Consider the following 22,316-nt stretch of genomic DNA (forward strand, 5'->3'; position numbering starts at 1 on the left):
GGATCTCGACCAACGCGAGCAGCAATGTCGCGATACGATAAACCGCAATCGCGATACGCTACAATCCGTCCTTTATCAAAGTCGGAAATGTGGTGGTAGGCATTTCTGCTCCTTACACGAGGCATCACAACAACGTTTCACCAGGCAACGCCGGTCAACTGCTGTTTGTGTATGAGAAATCGGTTGGAAACTTTACTCATGTCAACACGTTGTAGGCGTCGCCACTGGCGCCACCCTTGTGTGAATACTCTGGAAAGCTAATCATTTGCATATCACAGCATCTTCTTCCTGTCGGCTAAATTTCGCGTCTGTAGCACGTCATCTTCGTAGTTTAGCAGTGTTAACGGCCAGTAGTGTATCTCTGGTGTGTTTCGAATCACATCACTGGCAGCTACCATTCTGGCAACTAATTCCATCTCCGTATCCACTTGCGTCTCATACACAAGTGACTTTAGATACCGCCGTAGTCAATAATCAAGATGATTCAGGCCAGGTGTCTCGCAGGCCATGGAATAGGACTCCACTTTCCAACACTGCGACCAGGAAATACTGTATCAGTACCACTCCATCGTATTGTACTGCACGACCCTGAATAGCAACGAGTAATGGGTGGGTCTGTCGTTGATTCATAGCACGTTCTGTCATGGGACAATGTAAATACTATACAACAGAGCTACTTTACGGACAAATAAAGCAAAGAAAACCTGTATCATGACTTCTCGGTAATTAGGGTCGTTCTCCTCCTTTCCTTGCAGGAAATAAAGAATATACATGAACAGGGTGACAATTATTGAACTATATGAAAAAAAACGTAAATTACTTACAAGCCACAGTGTGCACACACTTTATTCAACATGTAAACTTTGCTGCAGCTATTCGTCTTTAGGTTATGACATGTTCGATATTCCTGGTGGTGAAGTTGTGCAGACGAATAGCGAAATTCTGCATGACGCGCTGGAGAGTCGGAATACCGATGCTGTCGATGTCTGCGTGAATGGGTGTTTCCAGCTCAGAAATGGTTTTGCGGTTATTTCTGTACACCTTGTGTTTAATATATCCCCTCAGAAACGTGTCGCTTGTGTTCGCGTCCGGAGAATGTGACGGCTAATCGATGCCCATGGAAGTGGCCTCTGGGCACCCCAGAGCCAAAATGCGGTCCCCAAAGTGGTCCTCCAGGACATCAAACACTCTCATGCTTCGATGGAGTCAAGCTCCGTCTCGCACGAACCACATCTGGTCAAAATCAGGGTCACTTTGTAGAATGGGGATGAAAACATCCTCCAAAACCTTCATGTACCTTTCGGTAGTCATGATGTCATCAAGGAATATAGTACCGATTATTCCGTGACTGCCCATTGCATATCACAAAGTCACTCGTTGAGGGTAAAGAGACTTCAATGTTTCTAAATGCGGATTCTCAGTTCTCCAAATGCTCCGATTTGCCATATTGGTTCAAATGGTTGAAATGGCTCTAAGCACTATGGGACATAACATCTGAGGTCATCAGTCCCCTAGACTGAGACCTACTTAAACCTAACTAACCTAAGGACATCACACACATCCATGCCCGAGGCAGGACTCGAAGCTGCGACCGTAGCAGCAGCGCTATTCCGGGCTGAAGCGCCTAGAACCGCTCGGTTACAGAGGCCGGCTTGGCTTATTGACGAACCCATCCAAATGAGAAAGATCTTCGTCGCTAAACCAAGCCAAGCATGCGTGTATTAATTCCCGTCATGCCCCGCGAACAACCGTGCAGTTTGTACATCCTAACGCAAACCGTTCAGAAGTTATGACGATTTTATTTTATATAGTTCAATGATTGTCATCCTGTAAATATGCAGCACAATATGTGTAAACATGTACGCATGTTAGTTGTAAATAAGCTGGAAAACAGTAATGCTAGACGAAGCGATAAACATGTTTACTTCCATATCTCCTTAAACTGGCTGCGTAGACCCCAGGTTCCCTACCTCAGATTGTTCAGTGGAACTTTCTCTGTGTCCTGAGGCATTTTTGCACGCTCTTACGGAGACATCCTGTATTATCAACCGATTCCTTTTTCCTGATTAAAATCGAATATTTTTCATTACCGTTTGTAAAAATTTTGATTGATATCTTCAAAATGAAGGAGAAATCAGTGATACCAGTGGTGTCTCATTTTATTCCATAATAGTGAGACAATTAACATGAGTAGCAGCCTCAGGCGGTGACTTATCGCTCGATCGCGGCCGCCTACCTCTGGATGTGTTGACGTTAAGAGCCGGCAGTGCGCCCGCGCCAACAGGACGTGGAGCACCCGGCGCTGCTTCTCGCCGGCGCGGCTGCGTACTGTCAGGCGCCTGCCTCCCTCGCCTCCGCTCGGCGGAATCTCCGCGGTGCTCGTCAGCCGCTCGGCGCTGAAACAAGTTTCCTCAAATATTTAACTTGCTGTTGTAGCCGCGCTGCACGGGCACTCCCGCCGAGTAATAGCTCCATAAAAGATAGCAGCGTAATTACGAAATTCATCCCGCTCTGGTTTACTCTGCTCGCGTCCCCGCCGCGGCTGCACCAACAGCCGGCAGCCTTCCGGCCCGCCTCCGCCCTGGGAGATGCCGCGCCGCGCTAGACCCGAGGCGGCGTCTTAATCCGCCCTCCGCCGCAAGCGCTGCGCCGATGCGCCCTTCCCAAACATTGCAGTTCACGTTCTCTAACACGTCCCAGTTACGTCTGTCTCACTTTCAGACTTTATCAAAATAAAGCATAAAAAGGTGAGTGAACGTATCTAATACGGAATTGGACCACCCCTAAAACATTCCCGTCCATAATGCTGTTTAGCTACTTTTCTTCTTTCGCGGATCGATCGCTTAACCTGTGCTCAAATAATATTCAAATTGATCTAAAAGTCCTCAGAGAAAATAATAACCTCTACCAAAAAATTAAGTACGGGAGAACTTCCACTTACAAAAAGTAGTAATCTAAGGAAAGAAGGTTTTAGACTAAGACAGAGCGTTATTCAACAAAATATGTTTTATCACACGAAACCCATTCTTCAAAATAATAACCACTACCAAAAAATTAAGTAAGGGAGAACTTCCACTTACAAAAAGTAGTAATCTAAGGAAAGAAGGTTTTAGACTAAGACAGAGCGTTATTCAACAAAATATGTTATATCACACGAAACCCATTCTTCAAAGAAAACATATTCATCCGTCCTCTGTCCCTCACGTGTTTCTCAACTGAGCCTGCTTCTTGTAACGCCGCTTCCTTTGGACGAAAAATGAGGAATATAAAAGTAGTACCCCAAAGGCCAAAAGTCCCAAAAATCAAGTTCCAAATATCATAAAAAAAGAAAGAAAAACAAAGTCCTTTTTGAATAATGTTGCTTGAATAGTAGCACGTAGATACAAAAGAAATTCAGTACCAAGTAGCTTAGTGTTTTGAAAAAGAAAGAAATAAAAAAATAGAATCCCATTAGTTTCAAAACAAAATCATAGCAGATCACAAAGTACCGTAATTAGAAATCACGGAGTAGGACGAACGATCTCAAAGAATACTCCTTATGAGTACTCTTTGAGAATCGTGTGTAATACCTAAGAAAGAGCCATGCTCTGTTACTGTGCTACGAGAGTTTGCCGGAGCAAGTCGTACCTCAGGGTGTGTTCGTATACGTGGGCGCGACGAGATTGTTTTTTTGAACGTTAAAGATTTGTGATCTACTACGACGCACTGAACTTGTAAGAAGTAAATCAGTAACTTCAAATAGGATATCACGTAGAATTCAGTTAGTGAAAGATTCGAAATTGTTTTCAATTGAATATTATCAATAAAAGACTGGACATTACCCAAAGTTAGAAACTATTAAAGATGGACCGATATAGAGACTAAACTTTGAAACTGAATTGTGAGAAAAGAATTAACTTTTGTAAAATCAGTTAACGGACTCTGAAACTTGAATAATATCTTGGACTGAAGTATACGTCATTAATCCCACCCAGACAGGAAAAGCTACTTCCTTACGGCAATGTTAGGATGTGAAAATAGTGCAATAAACCCGCGTTCAGTGTTATTACTGATTTAATAACTTCTTTCAATCCATTCAGTATTGTGTACTCAGTAAATAATTATCTGTACGACGACATTGATTGTCCAAGGAACCCGCTGTGCATAAGTACTCTTTGCCGCATTAACAAATTATGGCTCTGTTACGAACTATTAGGCTCTAGTAAACGGAAAAACTTTAGTGGAGATATTGGTGTTGCGCATCTAATGAAGCTATGATTAATACCGGAATAGCAACTGATATATCCCCACGTGTATCTGTTTTTTAATACGCCGGGGAGCACGTCATTGCATGACCTGATCGAGACAAATAATACGCACTCGGTGGAATTTCAGCGCAGCCCTAACAGATTTTTTTATCTAACGTCAATATATACAGCTCTACCGCTAGCTAGCCAGACTGAGACTCCTCTTCATTCTCTCTATTACCACTCCTCCCCCACCTACACACACACACACACACACACACACACACACACACACACACACACACACACATACACACAAATCAAATGTTTCTTTCAGCCCCGACACTACGAAAACGCTCGCATCACACACTCAAATTTAGCGAAGCATCTCTCGTTTACTGTAGCGAAATAATTTTCTCCTAAATATCGTTTCTCTGTATGAAAATCTGTTCTACCAATTACGAATGAATTGGAAAAGGTGTAAAAAAAGTGCATAACAAATCAATAACGTAGTATACGACGCTTGAGTTCAAAACTTAACCAATGTAACATCTCTCTCGGGAGAAGGACTCAAAAATACGAGGGCCGTTTGTCTTTTTTCAGCCTCCAATAGGCTAAAAATAAAAGACATCATCATTTCCTTTGGGCCTTTATCCTGCTTCAGTGCGGTGTTGGCCTTGTTACTATGGAGTTGGCAATGTTAGTGGGAGAGGGTGGCCAGATGCCCTTTCTGCCGCCACCCCGAACCCCCCGGGACAGAATTTACGTACCCCGACTATCTGAGTCTAGTGTTAGCCATTACATAGTGCGAACGTATTCAAATGGCCGCGAGTCATGTAACTGAGGCGGAACGTGGGGACCAGCCCATTATTCACCTACAGGATGTGCAAAACCGCCTAAAAACCTCATCCAGGCTGTCTGGCATACCAGCCCTCAATGTTAAACCGCTGGTCGAATGCGATCTGGGGCCAGCGCGGCCACCTGAGTCCAGGAAGCAGTGTATTAGTACTCTCGGCTACCCTGCCAGGTTGCTATAAATAAAAGACAAATTCATAGAAAACAATTATTTTACTACCAAAATTTTTGTACAGTTGTGGTTACTTTTCAACATAATCACCAAAAACATTGAGACATTTATTGTACCTGTGGACAAGCTTTGCAATATTCTCTTCATAAAATACTGGCGCCAAAAATTTGAAATGAGCATTGACCTTGTTTTGAAGATCTTCGTTGGTTTGAAAGTGCTGCCCTCCCAGCCACGTCTTCAGTTCAGGGAAAAGGTGAAAGTCGCTGGGTGCCAGGTCAGGACTGTACGGCGGATGATGGAAAATGTCCCATTGAAATTGTTCAAGGAGCCGTTGGGTTGTGCCAGCACTGTGTGGACGAGCGTTGTCATGGATCATCATAATTCCTGATGTCAGCATTCATCTTCATTTGTTTTGAATGACTCTCCCCAGATGTCATAAAGTTTCAAAATAAGCAGCTGCATTGATAGCGGTTCTGGGGTACATAAACTCTGGAAACAACACATCTTTTTGGTCCCAAAACACGGTAGCCATAACCTTTCTGTTGTTGAATGTTTGTTTGAATTTCTTTTTTTGGTGAATTTGGATGCATCCATTGTTGTGATTGTCGTTTTGTTTCCGGTGTGTCGTATTGGATCCAAGCTTCATCTCCAGTAACAACTGATTTCAAAACGTTCTCTCTTCATCTTGATAACGGTCAAGGAAATTCAAAGCTGACCCCATTTTGTGAGTGGCCGTCAACATTTTTGGAGCCCAACAAGCACAAAGTTTTTTGTAGCCTAAATGTTCAGTAACGATAGAGTGTACTTGAAACTTCCAGAATTTCCATAGACAAAGCAATTGGCCGGCCGGGGTGGCCGTGCGATTCTAGGCGCTACAGTCTGGAACCGCGTGACCGCTACAGTCGCAGGTTCGAATCCTGCTTCGGGCATGGATGTGTGTGTTGTCCTTAGGTTAGTTAATTTTAAGTAGTTCTAAGTTCTAGGGGACGGATGACCTTAGAAGTTAAGTCCCATAGTGCTCAGAGCCATTTGAACCAACTTGCACTGTACGTGCTTGAGCATTGTCCTGCAAAATTATGGTCAGGTCTTGCAGAAAGTGTCATAACTTCTGTCTCTATGCCAGCAGTGTTTCACTAAGGGCGGCGCCACCTCCCTGTTTTGTAAGGCAGAAACCGTGATGGGCGGCGCATGCGCTGTGTACTGAACGGTGGCCTATATAGGACGTCGAATTGCAATCTTGCGTCAGTTCTCAGCGGGACTCATCAGCAGAAGCAGCATTTCCTGAAAATGGCGAACAGTTGGATCGCCGAAATATCGAGTCAAGTTGATTTTAGGATGCGGCAGCAAACCCGAAGAGACTTTCAAGACTTATTGCGCCGGGAAAGCCTACGTAATCACGAGAGGTTCATTGTTAACGATCGCAAGTAGACACTCCTCTAAGTCCCACACAGAACACGCGGTTGTATACGAGTCGAAAACATGCTATGTCACACAACTGACGCATCCTGACAGAACATCAAGATAAAATGGTCAAATGGCCTGTAGCAACTTCTCCCTCTATCTCTCTAGAATACATCATCAATCTACCATAAAATCGTACCTCGTTATAACTCCATCTCAACTGACCACTCCATGCACACTATGTCATACTTAAACGCAGATGCAAGTAAGTTTAGAGGCATATGGCCTCTGTCTTCCTGAAAAGCCTCAAATACAGTAGTCAACTCACGTGTATCACTGTTGCCTTAATAGACATACAGTAGAATGCTGCCTCGACGGAAAAAGGTGACCGTTTCCATGTCAACGTTTTCTCGGATTCCTCTTGCTGTCAAATACTTGTTCCCAGGTACAAGCTGTTCTGCGCTGACCAGAAGACATGCAAGTACTTCCTCATATTTCCCCCATTTCGGTGTATATTCCCTTAATTTATAAGTAATTTCTGCAATTCTATCGATTTATTTATGTCAGTTCAACCCATGCGATCATGACATAACATATCGTTCTGTGTTCTAAGATTACTTGTAAATGTAGTACAGCTGCCAACACCTAACGCAGTTGTACTGATCGGGAGGCATAGTATAGCACTGTACTCGATTGTATCCAGTCGCCTCCATCTCACATATTCCACATTTGCAGAGCGTCTGCTCCATTTTCTGTATGTCTGTGTATGTGCATGTGTCGCGGAATGCTCCCTGGACTCACAGTAGACCCACGTTAGCATTCGAGTGTGGATCCGCTGTGCGTTATGCCTGGAGCGATGTTGGGATGCGGATCCACAATGTGCCATGTCTACGGTAGAGTTTGAAGGTGGATCTGCCATGCACAATGTACGGAGTGATGTTGGGATGCAGATCCACAATATGCCTCATACTAGTAGCGTTTGAGTGTGGATCTGCTCGCACTATATATCCAGACCGATGTTCAGAGGCAGATCCACCACATGTCACATCTGGGATAGGGCTCGCAGGTGGACCAAGCACGCATTACACACGAAGAAGTGTGTATGTTCGAAGTTGGGTCCACAAGCGGGAGGACCTGGTCCTGAAGCCGTTCGCGACTCACACACTTACACAGACATACAAGGAACAGAGCAGACGCTCTTCAAATGTGGAATATGTGGGGATGAGGGGCGGAGGCGACTGCATACAATCGTGTACAGTGCTACACTATGTCTCCCATCAGTGCATTTGCGTTAAGTGTCGCCAGTTGCACTACATTTTCAAGTGATTTTAGAACACGGGACTCGAGGTTATGTTATGATCACATGCGTAGAAGTAACATAAAAAAACCGATAGAATTGCGAAAAATGGTGGAAAATTCGAATAAATTGAGGGAAAATACACTGAAATGCGGGGAAATTGAGGAAGTACTTGCGTGTGTTCTGGTTGGTGCAGAACAATACTTGTACATGGAAACTAGTATGCGACAGCAAGAGGAACCCGAGGAAACGTCAACATGGAAGCAAAGGGAACCAGGGAAACAGTGACCTTTTTCCCGTCGAGGCAGCATTCTATGGTATGCCTAATGAGGCAACAGTGACACGCATGAGCTGACTACTGTTTTTGACGCTTTTCAGGAAGACAGAGAGTTGTCTGCCTCTAAACTTACTTACATCTGCGTTAAAGGATGACACAGAGTGCATGGAGTGGTTGGCTGAGATGGAGTTGTAGCGAGGTACGATTTAATGGTGGACTGATCATGCATTCTAGAGAGATAGAGGGAGAAGTTGCTGCAGGTCATTTGACCATTTTTTCCTGATGTTCTGTCAGGATGCGTCAGTTGTGTGACACAGCAAGTTTTCGACTCGTATACAACCGCATATTCTGTGTGCGTCTCAGATCAGTGTATACTTGCGATCGTTAACAATAAACCTCTCGGTTATCAGAGGAGTTCCATCTCATGTGTCATGAAATGTGACACATTCCTACAAATGAACGAAGATCTATGCGATGTACTAGATTCCCCTGTCATATCTTGAGTGTAAAATCGGTACTTCATTTTCATAACTAAGTTAGCGATAGGTGTTCATGAGACCCTGCAATCCCCGTGCATACATCTGCTTGACAGCAATGCTGATTAGAGTTTTCGGCAGAATGACTTGTAATTTCTCATGTCGGACGCTGCTGCAATGCGTTTATCTGTGTGCTTGTAAGCAGAATTCTCCATTACTAACGATCATTTTATATAGGACTGATGTGGGCATAGTACAACTTCTGAACCGTGATCAGATGTGAACAGTGGACGCTATACATCTAACTAAGTTAGCGATAGGGGTTCATGAGACCCTGCAATCCCCGTGCATACATCTGCTTGACAGAAGTGCTGATTAGAGTTTTTGGCAGTATGACTTGTAATTTCTCATGTCGGACGCTGCTGCAATGCGTCTATCTGTGTGCTTGTAAGAAGAATTCTCCATTACTAACGATCATTTTATATAGGACTGATGTGGGCATAGCATAATTTCTGAACCGTGATCAGATGTGAACAGTGGACGCTATACATCTCTGGAAAGCTATATTGTGCATCTATCACACAGATCCACTGTTTTACGAAAGTAGTTTTTTTTCGTTTTAGCCGGCCGGAGTGGCCGTGCGGTTTTAGGCGCTACAGTCTGGAACCGAGCGACCGCTACGGTCCCAGGTTCGAATCCTGCCTCGGGCATGGATGTGTGTGATGTCCTTAGGTTCGTTGGGTTTAATTAGTTATAAGTTCTAGGAGACCGATGACCTCAGAAGTTAAGTCGCATAGTGCTCAGAGCCATTTGAACCATTTTTCGTTTTACAGTTTTTTACCATAGTTTATCGTAGAGAAACTTGCAAGAAGGATATATGTCATGCGCTGGAAATATATTTATTACATTGGAGTATTAACAGCGCTGCATTCCACAGGACTGACAGGTCGGTAACTCAAGCGATCTAACATTAGAGCTTCATAAAGTGCAGAACAATGTAGCGTGTGTGTTTATGCTCTCTCTTACCAATACCCTCTTGGTACTGATCCTAGACACAAGAACAATACTTTAAAATTGATAGCGTAGTTGATTTACGTAAAATGTTTCGAACTCCATCTGTCTGGAGCTCCATCATGCATAAAAATCACCCATTTCTTGTTCTTCTTACCCGTCTACTATTACATCAAAACATTTTCAAATGTTTTACTATACATCGATAAGGATTGCTAACCTCCTCGACATGGGCGCATCTGGAGAAATCTTGTGCACCTGGATGGGCGAGAACTCGGCAAGGTCCACTCATTCACGAGACGTGGAATGTTGGGGTCTACTTCTGTTCAGCTGAGATTAAATCGGTAACGGTTTCAAATGTTTTACTATACATCGATAAGGATTGCTAACCTCCTCGACATGGGCGCATCTGGGGAAATCTTGTGCACCTGGATGGGCGAGAACTCGGCAAGGTCCACTCATTCACGAGACGTGGAATGTAGGGGTCTACTTCTGTTCAGCTGAGATTAAATCGGTAACGGTGCTGCAGGGCGGGTTGGTCAAAGACAATGCGAGGGGGTCTTTCAGTCTGTAATTTTATTCTAAGACTGCAAGAAAGCTCTGCGACTCCCATCCTTATAGAGATAGATCACAGCACAAGCCTACATTGATGTTTTAAGCACGTTATTTGCTACCCGCTGTTGAAGAGCAATTCAGGAATGGCGATTGCATCTTTCAACATGATCGAGCATCTGTTGATAATGCACGGCCTGTGGCGAAGTGGTTACACGACAATAACATCTGTAATGGACTGGCCTGCTGAGAGTCCTGACCTGAATCCTATAGAACACCAGAACACCTTTGGAATGTTTTGGAACGCCGGCCACGTGCCAGGCGTCACCGATCGACATAGATATCCATCTCAGTGCAGCACTCCGTGAAGTATAGGCTGCCATTCCCCAAGAAGAAGAGTTTTTAGCAAACAAAACACAGCATGTTGTTATCAATGGAGAGACGTCTACAGACGTTAAAGTAACCTCTGGCGTGCCACAGGGGAGTGTTATGGGACCATTGCTTTTCACAATATATATAAATGACCTAGTAGATAGTGTCGGAAGTTCCATGCGGCTTTTCGCGGATGATGCTGTAGTATACAGAGAAGTTGCAGCATTAGAAAATTGTAGCGAAATGCAGGAAGATCTGCAGCGGATAGGCACTTGGTGCAGGGAGTGGCAACTGACCCTTAACATAGACAAATGTAATGTATTGCGAATACATAGAAATAAGGATCCTTTATTGTATGATTATATGATAGCGGAACAAACATTGGTAGCAGTTACTTCTGTAAAATATCTGGGAGTATGCGTGCGGAACGATTTGAAGTGGAATGATCATATAAAATTAATTGTTGGTAAGGCGGGTACCAGGTTGAGATTCATTGGGAGAGTGCTTAGAAAATGTAGTCCACCAACAAAGGAGGTGGCTTACAAAACACTCGTTCGACCTATACTTGAGTATTGCTCATCAGTGTGGGATCCGTACCAGATCGGTTTGACGGAGGAGATAGAGAAGATCCAAAGAAGAGCGGCGCGTTTCGTCACAGGGTTATTTGGTAACCGTGATAGCGTTACGGAGATGTTTAATAAACTCAAGTGGCAGACTCTGCAAGAGAGGCGCTCTGCATCGCGGTGTAGCTTGCTCGCCAGGTTTCGAGAGGGTGCGTTTCTAGATGAGGTATCGAATATATTGCTTCCCCCTACTTATAGCTCCCGAGGAGATCACGAATGTAAAATTAGAGAGATTAGAGCGCGCACGGAGGCTTTCAGACAGTCGTTCTTCCCGCGAACCATACGCGACTGGAACAGGAAAGGGAGGTAATGACAGTGGCACGTAAAGTGCCCTCCGCCACACACCGTTGGGTGGCTTGCGGAGTATCAATGTAGATGTAGATGTAGAACCTTCCAGTACCTGATGGTACGTATGCCTGCGGGAGTGGAAGCTGACATCGAGGCTAAGGGTGGGCCAACACCATATTGAATTCCAGTATTATCAATGAATGTTATTTTCAGCCAGGTGTCCGGACGCTTGTGATCACGTAGTGTAATTTGCACAGAAACCAAACTGCTGTTATAAGTGACGGAGGACGTGCAGGGGAAACAGTAACTGAGAAAGGAGTGAGTTATGGCTACAGTCTATCCCCGATATTATTCAATACGTGCAGTGAGTAAGTATTAAAGAAAAGCATGATGAAATTTGGATAGGGAGCTAAAGTTCAAGTAGAAGATACTGAAAATTTGAGTTCTGCCGATGACACTGTAATTCTGTCAGACATGCTAAGGACTTTGAAGAGCAGTTGAACGGAATGGGTAATATTTTGAAAAGAGATTATAAGATGAACATATAAAATTGAAAACAAGAGTAACAGTGATTCTGAGGGAAGTGGATCAGGAACCGAGACACTAAAAATGACAGATCAGGTTTGCTGTTTGGGCAACAAATCTAGTTATTAGTCACCATGGCCGCAAATACGAAAGGCAGACTGAGAAACGTCTTTCTGTAAAAGAGAAAGTCATTAAGATCCAGTATATAAGTTAGTTGTCTGGAGTGTATCTTTGTATGGATGTGAAACGTAAACGATAAGCAATTCGGAAAGGCATAGGATAGAAGCTTTTGTAACGTGGTACTGCACTAGAAAGCTGAAAGTCAGGTGGGTAGACAGAATAATTAATGAGGAAGTATTGAATCGAACTGAGGAAAAAAGAAATTTATGGCACAAAATGTCTAAAAGAATGTCTCAATTAGCAGGACACATCCTGAGGCATCAAAAAATAGTAAATTTGGTAACCGAGGGAAATGTGGGTGACAATATTGTGGAGGGACACCAAGTGACGAATACAGTACGCTTTTTCAGATGGGTGTAGGATGACGGACAAAGATGGTTGCAGGGCATAGATTAGCTCGGTGAGTTGTACTAAATCAATCTTCGGACTGAAGACCACAATGCAACCAGCAACAACAACAACGAAGATTTATCGACAGCCGTTCGTACCCTAGCGCCGTTCGTGGATGTAGCACGTCTTGGGGGGGGGGGGGCATTGGGGGAAGAGGAGACTCGGGTGGGGGGGGGGGGGGGGGTGACAGGATTGTGTGAGAACAGATACAGGGGTTAGATTTGAGTAAAATAGAACTGCTGTCAAATACCTCGCCTCACTATCCTGCTGTTTCTCGCAGTGCTTGCTCAGTGCGGAAAATGGTGGTGGCTGGTCTGTGGGTTCCCACAGTGCGGGCACTGGCTGTTTGTACGGGCGGCGCGCTTGATTGCCGCTTGTACCAATAACAGAGGCTGCCGTATCCGGCCCGCTTTACGAGCGTCAGCCGCCGGTCCGCTTTACGGCCGGTCTGTTGTTCAGAAGTTATTTAATTAAAAACGCGAGATGGAAAAGTGCCGGCGGGAGAAATGAGAGTGCGCCAAGTCGCCGCTGCGCCAGCCTTGGGCCAGCTTTATGCGGACGCCTGCGGTCACGGCCGGTCGCGGACTCGGGCCCGCCTGCGCCTCCCCGACAAAAGCTCTCGCAGCACATAAAATCAACCATACTCCCTCCACTAAGATTTCTTATTTAACGGGCTTCCTCTGTAGCAGTCTCCATTAGCTTTCCTCCAGTCGCAGGTATTATGTATCACAGCCTGACGAGGAACAGGTAGTCCACCGACGATACAACAAATTTTTGAGGAGAACCCCACCTTCACTTCTGTATAAATATCTACAGCCCACAAGCCACCTTGCATTGCGTGGAGGGGGGTCTTTCGCTCCTTGCACCCCAAATACTACGCGCCGGACTACTTCTGATCTTCTCTATATCATCAATTGTTGCTACACGGTGTGATGTTAGGTTACTGACCAGGCAGGGTTCTTCGAAAAAGGGGGTTCTCTTCGAAAATTATGTTGTATCGTCGGTGGACTATCTGTTCCTCGTCAGGCTGTGATACATAATACCTGCGACCGAAAGAAAGCAAGTGGAGACTGCTACAGAGAAAGCCCGTTAAATAAGAAATCCGAGCGGGGTTGATGATATATGCACCATACCTCCGACACTTTATTGATGTAAAGATTTACTATAGGCCTGATACTGTTTGGTTTGCATTGGAATGCGCTACATGCGTAATTAGGACACCACACAATGTTTTTAAAGCTTTGACACGGGACATTTACTTGCTGGGAAGAACAGCATGGCTTCAGGAAAGGAAGAAGCACAATCGACGTGATATTTTCTATCCAACTGATGGAAAAAGGTTAGGAGTATAACAAAAGGGTGATAATGGTTTTCATAGACATAGAAAAGGCATATGACTCGGTTAACAGGGAAAGACTCTGGGAAGAAATGAAGACAATAGATATAGAAGATGGATTCATTAATGTAATAAAGACAATGTAGAAAGGAAACAATTTTAGAATTGGAACATCGTTGGGGAACTCTGAATGCTTCGAAATAAGACAAAGACTTAAAGAAGTAAGTATTTTATCTCCTGCACTTTTTAATGCTGGCCGGCCGGAGTGGCCGTGGGGTTCTAGGCGCTACAGTCCGGAGCCGAGCGACCGTTACGGTCGCAGGTTCGAATCCTGCCTCGGGCATGGATGTGTGTGATGTCCTTAGATTAGTTAGGTTCTAGGCGACTGATGACCTCAGAAGTTAAGTCGCATAGTGCTCAGAGCCATTTGAACCATTTTTAATGCTGTGATGGAGGGATGGAGGGAATGAATAGGGTAGTTAAAGTTATAGTAAAAGAAAAAGACAAAAAGATGATTTTTGCAAATGATATCGTAATATGGGGCGATAAAGAGATGTACAGTTACAACTTGATGATATAACGAAAAGGTATGGATTAAAAATAAATAAAGATAAGAGTGAAGTAATGGTATCTGGAGGTATAGAGGGATTAACGGAAATATTACTTTGAATGGAGAACCCCTCAAAGTGGTAGACAGTTTCACTTATTTAGGGAGTGAAATATCTAGTGATGGAAGAATAACCAACAATAGGAGGATACAGAAGGGAGGCAATTTCTACCAAACAGTAAAACACCTGATTTGGAATAATGAAGTTTCAGAAAAAGCAAAACTCCTTATGTATAAGAGTTATTACTTCCCTATTATTTCTTCCCTATTGTCACCTATGGAGTAAGAACATGGACAATGTCAGAGAGGGACTGGAGCAGACTGCAAGCAGGGTAAATGAAATTTCTCAGAGCCGTTAAGCGAAAAACAAGAATGGGCAGAGTAAGGAACGTAGATATCAGAAAAGACCTTAAACAAGAAAGTATGAGAGAAGAAATTGAAAAAAAGAGACTAAGATAGTACGGGCATGTTAAGAGGTTGTGTGGGCAGAGACTCCCCAAAATTATGGAAGAACTAAAGATGGATGGAAAAAGACCTAGAGGGCGCCCAAGAACACGGAGGAAAACGAGAGTGAGAATATCTGTGTAAAGGAGAGGTGTGACCTGGCAGCAAGTGGAGGAAGAAAAGTAGTGGGAGGACCGAACCAAATGGAGACGACTCGTCAACACACAGACCCGGCAGTAACTGGAGCGGGATCCGGATATAGATAGATATTGTTATGCGTGGTATCTCATGTTCCCACTCTATCGAATATCAACCATTCCAAAGATGCCCAAATAAAGGTGAAACGCGTCATTGGAAAGCAATTAAAAGTTTTAATATTTCAACCAAGACTGCTTGTTTCTTCTTATCACACATACTGGTTGCTGCACCAAGGCCGGAATGAAATGGAAAAAGTTTTGGTAAAAAGAGAGTAGTATGGCATAGTAGGCCAGGAGACACCGAGCCATTGTTCAGCAGCCTGTCCGGAAAGGATTTTCTTTTGGCGCAATCATTGACCACTTCCCTCGCGTTGTGTGAGAGCTATGTCTTAACTGTATTTCTTGAGTTTAGGTTCAAATGGCTCCGAGCACTATGGGACTTAACATCTGAGGTCATCAGTCCCCTAGAACTTAGAACTACTGGAACCTACCTAACCTAAGGACATCACACACACCCATGCCCGAGGCAGGATTCGAACCTGCGACCGCAACGGTCGCGCGGTTCCGGACTGAAGCGCCTAGAACCGCATGGCCACCGAGGCCGGCTGAGTTTAGGTGACTGTATTGAGATTGTGTATAGTGAACATTATGACCACCGACTCACTACCGATATAAACGGTTCCAGGTGATGGCAGCGTCACCTGGCGAGGAATGACACACGCACGTTGCATGTAGTATCAGTGAGCGTGCTGTCCATGTATAGAATGGGGAAAACGCGCGATCTGTCTGCGTTTGACTGGCAAATTGTGATGGGCCGAAGGCTCGGCACAAGCATTTCGGAAACTGCACGATTGTCGGGTGTTCGAGGAATTCTGTGGTGCCTTCAACAAGTGGTGAATCAAAATGAAACTATTGAACACGTCGTGGAGTTGAGTGACCACCTGTCTTTACATATGTCGGACGTCGTATGTTGGGCACACTAGTGAAACAGGTCAAGCAGCGAACTGTGGGGGAACAAACATCAAACTTTAATACTGGGCAGTATAAAAGTGTGTCTGATGGTTCAAATGGCTCTGAGCACTATGGGACTCAACTGCTGTGGTCATAAGTCCCCTAGAACTTAGAACTACTTAAACCTAACTAACCTAAGGACATCACACACATCCATGCCCGAGGCAGGATTCGAACCTGCGACCGTAGCGGTCGTGCGGTTCCAGACTGTAGCGCCTTTAACCGCTCGGCCACTCCTGCCGGCAAAAGTGTGGCTGAACAGAGCACCGAGCACTCCTATCGATGAGCCTCTGCAGCCAACGGCACAAGGATGTGCCAGTGTCAACACCACAGCATAGGCAATTACGACTGAAATTTCATTCTGGAAACATCCCCTAGGCTGTGGCTAAGCCATCTCTCCGCAAAATCCTTTTTTCCAGGAGTGCTAGTTGTGCAAGGTTCGCAGGAGAGCTTCTGTGTAGTTTGGAAGGTAGGAGACGAGTCATTGGTGGCAGTAAAGCGCTGAGGACGGGTCGAGAGTCGTGCTTGGGGAGCTCAGTTGCTAGAGCACTTTCCCGTGAATGGCAAAGGTCCCGAGTTCGAGTCGCGGTCCGGCACACAGTTTTAATGTGTCAGGAAGTTTCATATCTTTACGAGTGAAACGGTCACGTGATCATCGGCACTGGACGTTGGCGCAGTGGCAGAAAGTTGGATGAATCTCTATACCTTCTTCATCGTGCCGATGGGAGGACGCGAATCCGTTGTTTTTCAGGGGAACTCCTCCTTGACACTAGTACTGCGGAACGGGAATTAGGTGACTTTTCTGTGCAGATGTGGTGCCAACTCCCTCCAGCGACCTACAAAGGTCTCAATGCTTCCATACCACGACGCGTCGCCGCTGTTATCCGTGCGAATTGTGGACGTACCGTGATTAGTGTATGTCTGCGTTGTTTGATGACGGAAGGGAGAGGATGAAACCTGGTACCGATACATAGCCTACTTCACTCTAAAAGCGACTGAGGCATCGCAAGCGAACGGCGGATCATCATCTACAGTGTCACAATCTGCCCTCACTACAAGTGACTTTGTCGAGACGTCTAGAATTTAGTCAGGACATGTGCCCGAAATCAGGTAACCAGGAACTCTCTACTCCCCCCCGTAATTAAAGAAGCAGCAGAACTAAGAATGAGTGAGAAAAACTTCAAACGTGGCAGCGGATAGAACCTTAGCGGTGCATGGAAGCGAGCTCTCGATGGAGAGAAGAGGGAGAGATATTCGTCGCAATGTTTACGCTACGGCTGGAGCGGTGGCGCCATCAGCGCAGACGTTGATACCATCTGCGACAGCTTGAGGTAGACGCCGACCAATCAGCAGCCGTCTTTGGGCTATACAAGGACACCGCATCAGCAGTTTTGACAGTCATTTGCTCTTGATGACGATGGAGGTAATCGTCGAAAGCTCGAGGTTTTGCCCTGAATTGATGCGGCAAGAAGTCCGAGAATGTTTTATACAACAGTGCCGTCGCGAAAGACTTCATTTTCTAATCCCTTTGCTGGCCAAATACTGACGGTGAAAATAACTTCCATTATCACGATTCAAACCTACTACTTCCGAATTAATTGCTAACGCACAGCCATGCAGTTAGCGATTTCGGCTTACCATCGGGTAAGGGACCTAGACAGATGAGAAATTCTCAAGACTCTCTCGAACGATTGTTCTATAAGTAGCTTCTTCAGTGGATTACTAACTACATTTGCTTAGGTTTATTTCCCTGTATAACAGTATAGTATCTGCGGTTCTTGTAGTTGCCTTTTTCTGGTCATTCCACTTTGATCACTCCAAACGTATACTCTCCGATACTTTATGGCTGTTACTGTTTCCAGTCTTTTATTGTTAATAGTAACGGTTCTTTCGGCCTTTTGTGCACAGGACGATATATTTATTCTTTTTAGGGGCAACTACCAGTCCGTCCGCAAATCGTCAATCCTCCGCAGGTCTTCTTGTACTTCGCTGCTGGTTTCAGCAGTTGCTACCTTCCTATAGCCAATGTATTGTTCATTGAAAACCTCGTCGAGTTCCCGACGCTAGCCACTATATCATTATATACAGGGCGGTCAGAAACAGTCTGAAGAGCTTGTCAGAGTGTTGCAGGGGAGCTTGTGCTGAAAAATAACTGTATCTCTATACAAGCTCCTCTGCAACACTCCCACAAGCTTTTTCGACTGTTTCTAACCACCTTGTACATACTGAATGATACACGGTCCTCTAACACCCCCTTGGGGTACTCCGCAAATTTACATGTGTCAATTTCATTAGGTTATTAGTTAGTTAGTTATTATTATGTTCAGTAGATCATTTGAAAGATTCATTAAACGAAATGATGTGGAATGAATCAGGTTACAGGATACGAATACATGGTTTGTATTAACATTAATGAACACACTATTTTAATGCTACTCACGCTATTCCACTTAAAATTATTTTTTTATTTAATTTAATCCTTTTAATGGCTGCCAGTCTTTAATAAGAAATTCTCCACTGGAATTGAAGAAGCTCTCACGGAGAAATGATTGAAAGTTAAATTTAAAACTTGTTTTGCTACCTGTCAGATATTTTATGTTATTGGGAAAATTAACTCCTTTTCAAGCCACTGACAACTTTAATACTGGGTAATGAAGGTCATTCTTCTCTCTAATGTTGTAAGTATAGACATCAGTGTCCTCAAATTGGAGTAGATTATTTACGATGAATTTCATTAAGCATGTATTAACGTGTACTGCTAAAATGCTAAATATATGTACTGTTAAAGTCATAGCTGCTTGAAGAGGTACCTACATGACCTCCGCGATTGAACATCACATGTTATCCACACTGCTCGCTTTTGTAAAATCAGTACTTTCATTTTAAATCGCGAGTCGTACAGTAAATTATTCCATAACACATTATTGCGTCGAAATACATAAAACATGCTCCATGATTCTACAGCACTTTAACGTTTAACGTGCATCAGTCCAGCGACCACGCTCAGCTGCTCTATAGTCCTACGATAAACTCGTACGAGAACAGTAGAACGCGTTCTCCCATAATCTCTGTAGGATAATAACGTGCCTCCATTGTGCATGAAGCCTTCCGGAATAAGGCAGCCATGGTTATTTTGCAGAACTGTGGCCCCACCTTTTTCTGCAAAACACACGTCCACCTTACCTCAGTTTTCTTTCCCAAACACTTTTAGCACCTTTTTCCCCATCATCAATGGTGGTCTTACTTTCTTTAAATCTTAGTTTTTAGTAGGTTAAACTTTGTGAGGCTTCCATTATCTAGTTGAATACTTCGACGTTATTGTCATCACGTAAATCCGAGCACATGAGTCGTGTTTCGGTAAGACGGCTATCACCACAATTTTCTGCTGCACTCACGTTTAATGGTATCATCACGCACACATCTATTAATTAAGCACAGATTTTTATGCGGACATACTCCAGAAGTACGACACGTTTGTTGTTGTGTGTGTCAGCGAGATTAGATGTCGATCTTCTGACTGATTACGATTACACATTTTGTAATGTATGGTGTGAACATACGGGGTGATTCAACTAAGCTTTTACCTCAGATGTTTTTTGAACCTCTGAAGATACTGTAATTCTGTTTCCGCCCAAATTAATCGTAAAGTCCTCGCTAAATTACTATGGACTCTTTTCATGATTATATTAATTACAGTGACTTCGGCAACAACTTCGCATTATCAAATAATGCGTAATAATTTCTGCTGCTAGTATCATGCTTCTGAAAGAGACTTGTGTTGCTCGTTAGTCTGGGATCCGATCAGATATGACGGATAGAGAAAACAGAACCAAAGAAGGGCAGAGCGTGTCATTAATGTTTTTCATTTGTTAAGCACCAAAGCGTCACGGGGATTCTCAGCCACCCCCAAGTAGCAGACATTGCAAGAGAGGTGTTCTGCACCACGGCGAGGTTTGCCGCTGAAGTTCCGAGGGCGCACATTCCTAGAAGAGTCAACCAGTATATTGCTTCTTCCGGCGCACATGTCGCAGAAAGACCATGAAGTTATAGTTAGAGAGACTGGACGCTACACGGAGGCGTGCCAGCAATCTTTCATCCTGTGAACCATTCGAGACTGAAACTGAGAAAGAGGTAAAATGGCTCTGAGCACTATGAGACTTAACATCTGGGGTCATCAGCCCCCTAGAACTTAGAACTATTTAGACCTAACTAACCTAAGTACACCACCCACACCCATGCCCGAGGCAGGATTCGAACCTGCGACCGTAGCAGTCGCGCAGTTCAGGACTGAAGCGCCTAGAACCGTTCGGCCACCGCAGCCGGCAAAGAGGTAAATGACAATGGTCCACAGAGTACCCTTCCCCACATACTGTAAGGTAACTTGCGGTATATAGATGTAGATTTCAACATTTGCTCCTGCAAAAAAAAATCCTATCTGACCCTGTTGTCCCTAAACCCTACTGTTTTGTTCGTATCCTCTGTTAAAATAAATATTTTTCATTGTACAATACTCATTTTTGCCCTAATCTTTTTCATATAACTTCTCAATGCATTCTTTCCCTATTCTCCATAGTTAGTTTCGTATATAGTCTCCCCCCCCCCCCCCCCTCTGAAGCTAACTTAAACCTACTGAGCTCAGATACATAAACTAAGGGATGAGGCAACGCAGCAGTACAAAACAATTAACACAAACAGCAATGACAAAAAAATGCAAATTGGCAAAGCAAGCAGCAGTATAAAATAGCAACGCAAATGCAACATTACAACCAAAATAAGGCAATGTGCAGCAAACAAGAAAAATAAATCAGTAGTAAAACTAGCTCAACAGAGTAATACAATGTGAAATTCAGTAGCACTATGTCTGGCAAAGAGCATCAGCAAATGCAATAACTTATATCTAAACACGAAAAACCCACAAGCAGAAAAAATAGTACACTGAAGACAACGATGCAGATAAGGGAAATCTCTATTCACATCTTAATGTCTATGTCATTAACGTGGTGCAACACAACTTATTCTACAAAAGAAAATTACCAAGTACTTTAAAAGAAAATTATGTATGCAGTTACTGTTACTAGTCCCTTCTTATTGTTCTTTCCTTTCCAAGTGCTCCTTTTTCGAAGAATGTGGATCATAAAATTATTATTTAATAGATCTGTTGACAGAAAATGTTCACATTAGCAAATGCATTTAATTTTATTTTATAAAACCAATGCTGCTACACAGCTGGAAACAAGATATCAAATGAAATAAGCAACTTTGTAAAGTAAAGCATAAAATATCATTCAATAGTTATGTGGCATTTCATAAGTTAGTAGAAATTCTCTCAACTCTCGTAGAAAGACACTTGTCATAATGTCTGCCCCCCCCCCCCCCCCCCCCCGGTAGCTGAGTGGTCAGCGTGACAGATTGTTAATCCTGAGGGCCCGGGTCCGATTCCCGGCTGGGTCGGAGATTTTCTCTGTTCAGGGACTGGGTGTTGTGTTGTCCTAATCATCATCATTTCATCCCCATCGACGCACAAGTCGCCGAAATCGTGTCAAATCGAAAGACTTGCACCAGACAAGCGGTCTATCCGACGGGAGGCCCTCGTCACACGACATTATTATGTATTACTTGTCATAATCAAGTGTGTAGATGTAAAAATGTTTCCCATCAGTTCATAAGCATTTCAGTAAGTAGCACAAAGTACGCGCTCCACAACATAATCATATGTTTTCCAAGTAATGAGCGTGTCGTATTTGTGATGCTTTCTGTAAAGGAATGTCAATAGCGAGGTTAATGGCCTCTTTTTTCTTCACATAATGACTTTTTCTCCAGGCGACTGGCACAGCTGGGAGTCCACAACGCATTACATCAAGGTCACTTAGCTTTCGTACCGAAATATTTACGACAGCAGTTTGCACTACAGTGACAGTCTCATATAAAAAATTTCACAGGTTGAGAATTTGCGTTACAAATGTGTAGAAACAAAATCCTATAAATATAACAGTGTCCAAAAAATTTTCACCAGCGTTGTGATACACTCACGCATTTACACACATTTCATAACTCTTAAAGTACGATTCTTGCTTTC

This window comes from Schistocerca serialis, chromosome 6 (genome assembly GCF_023864345.2).
Source record: "Schistocerca serialis cubense isolate TAMUIC-IGC-003099 chromosome 6, iqSchSeri2.2, whole genome shotgun sequence".
Lineage (NCBI taxonomy): Eukaryota > Metazoa > Arthropoda > Insecta > Orthoptera > Acrididae > Schistocerca > Schistocerca serialis.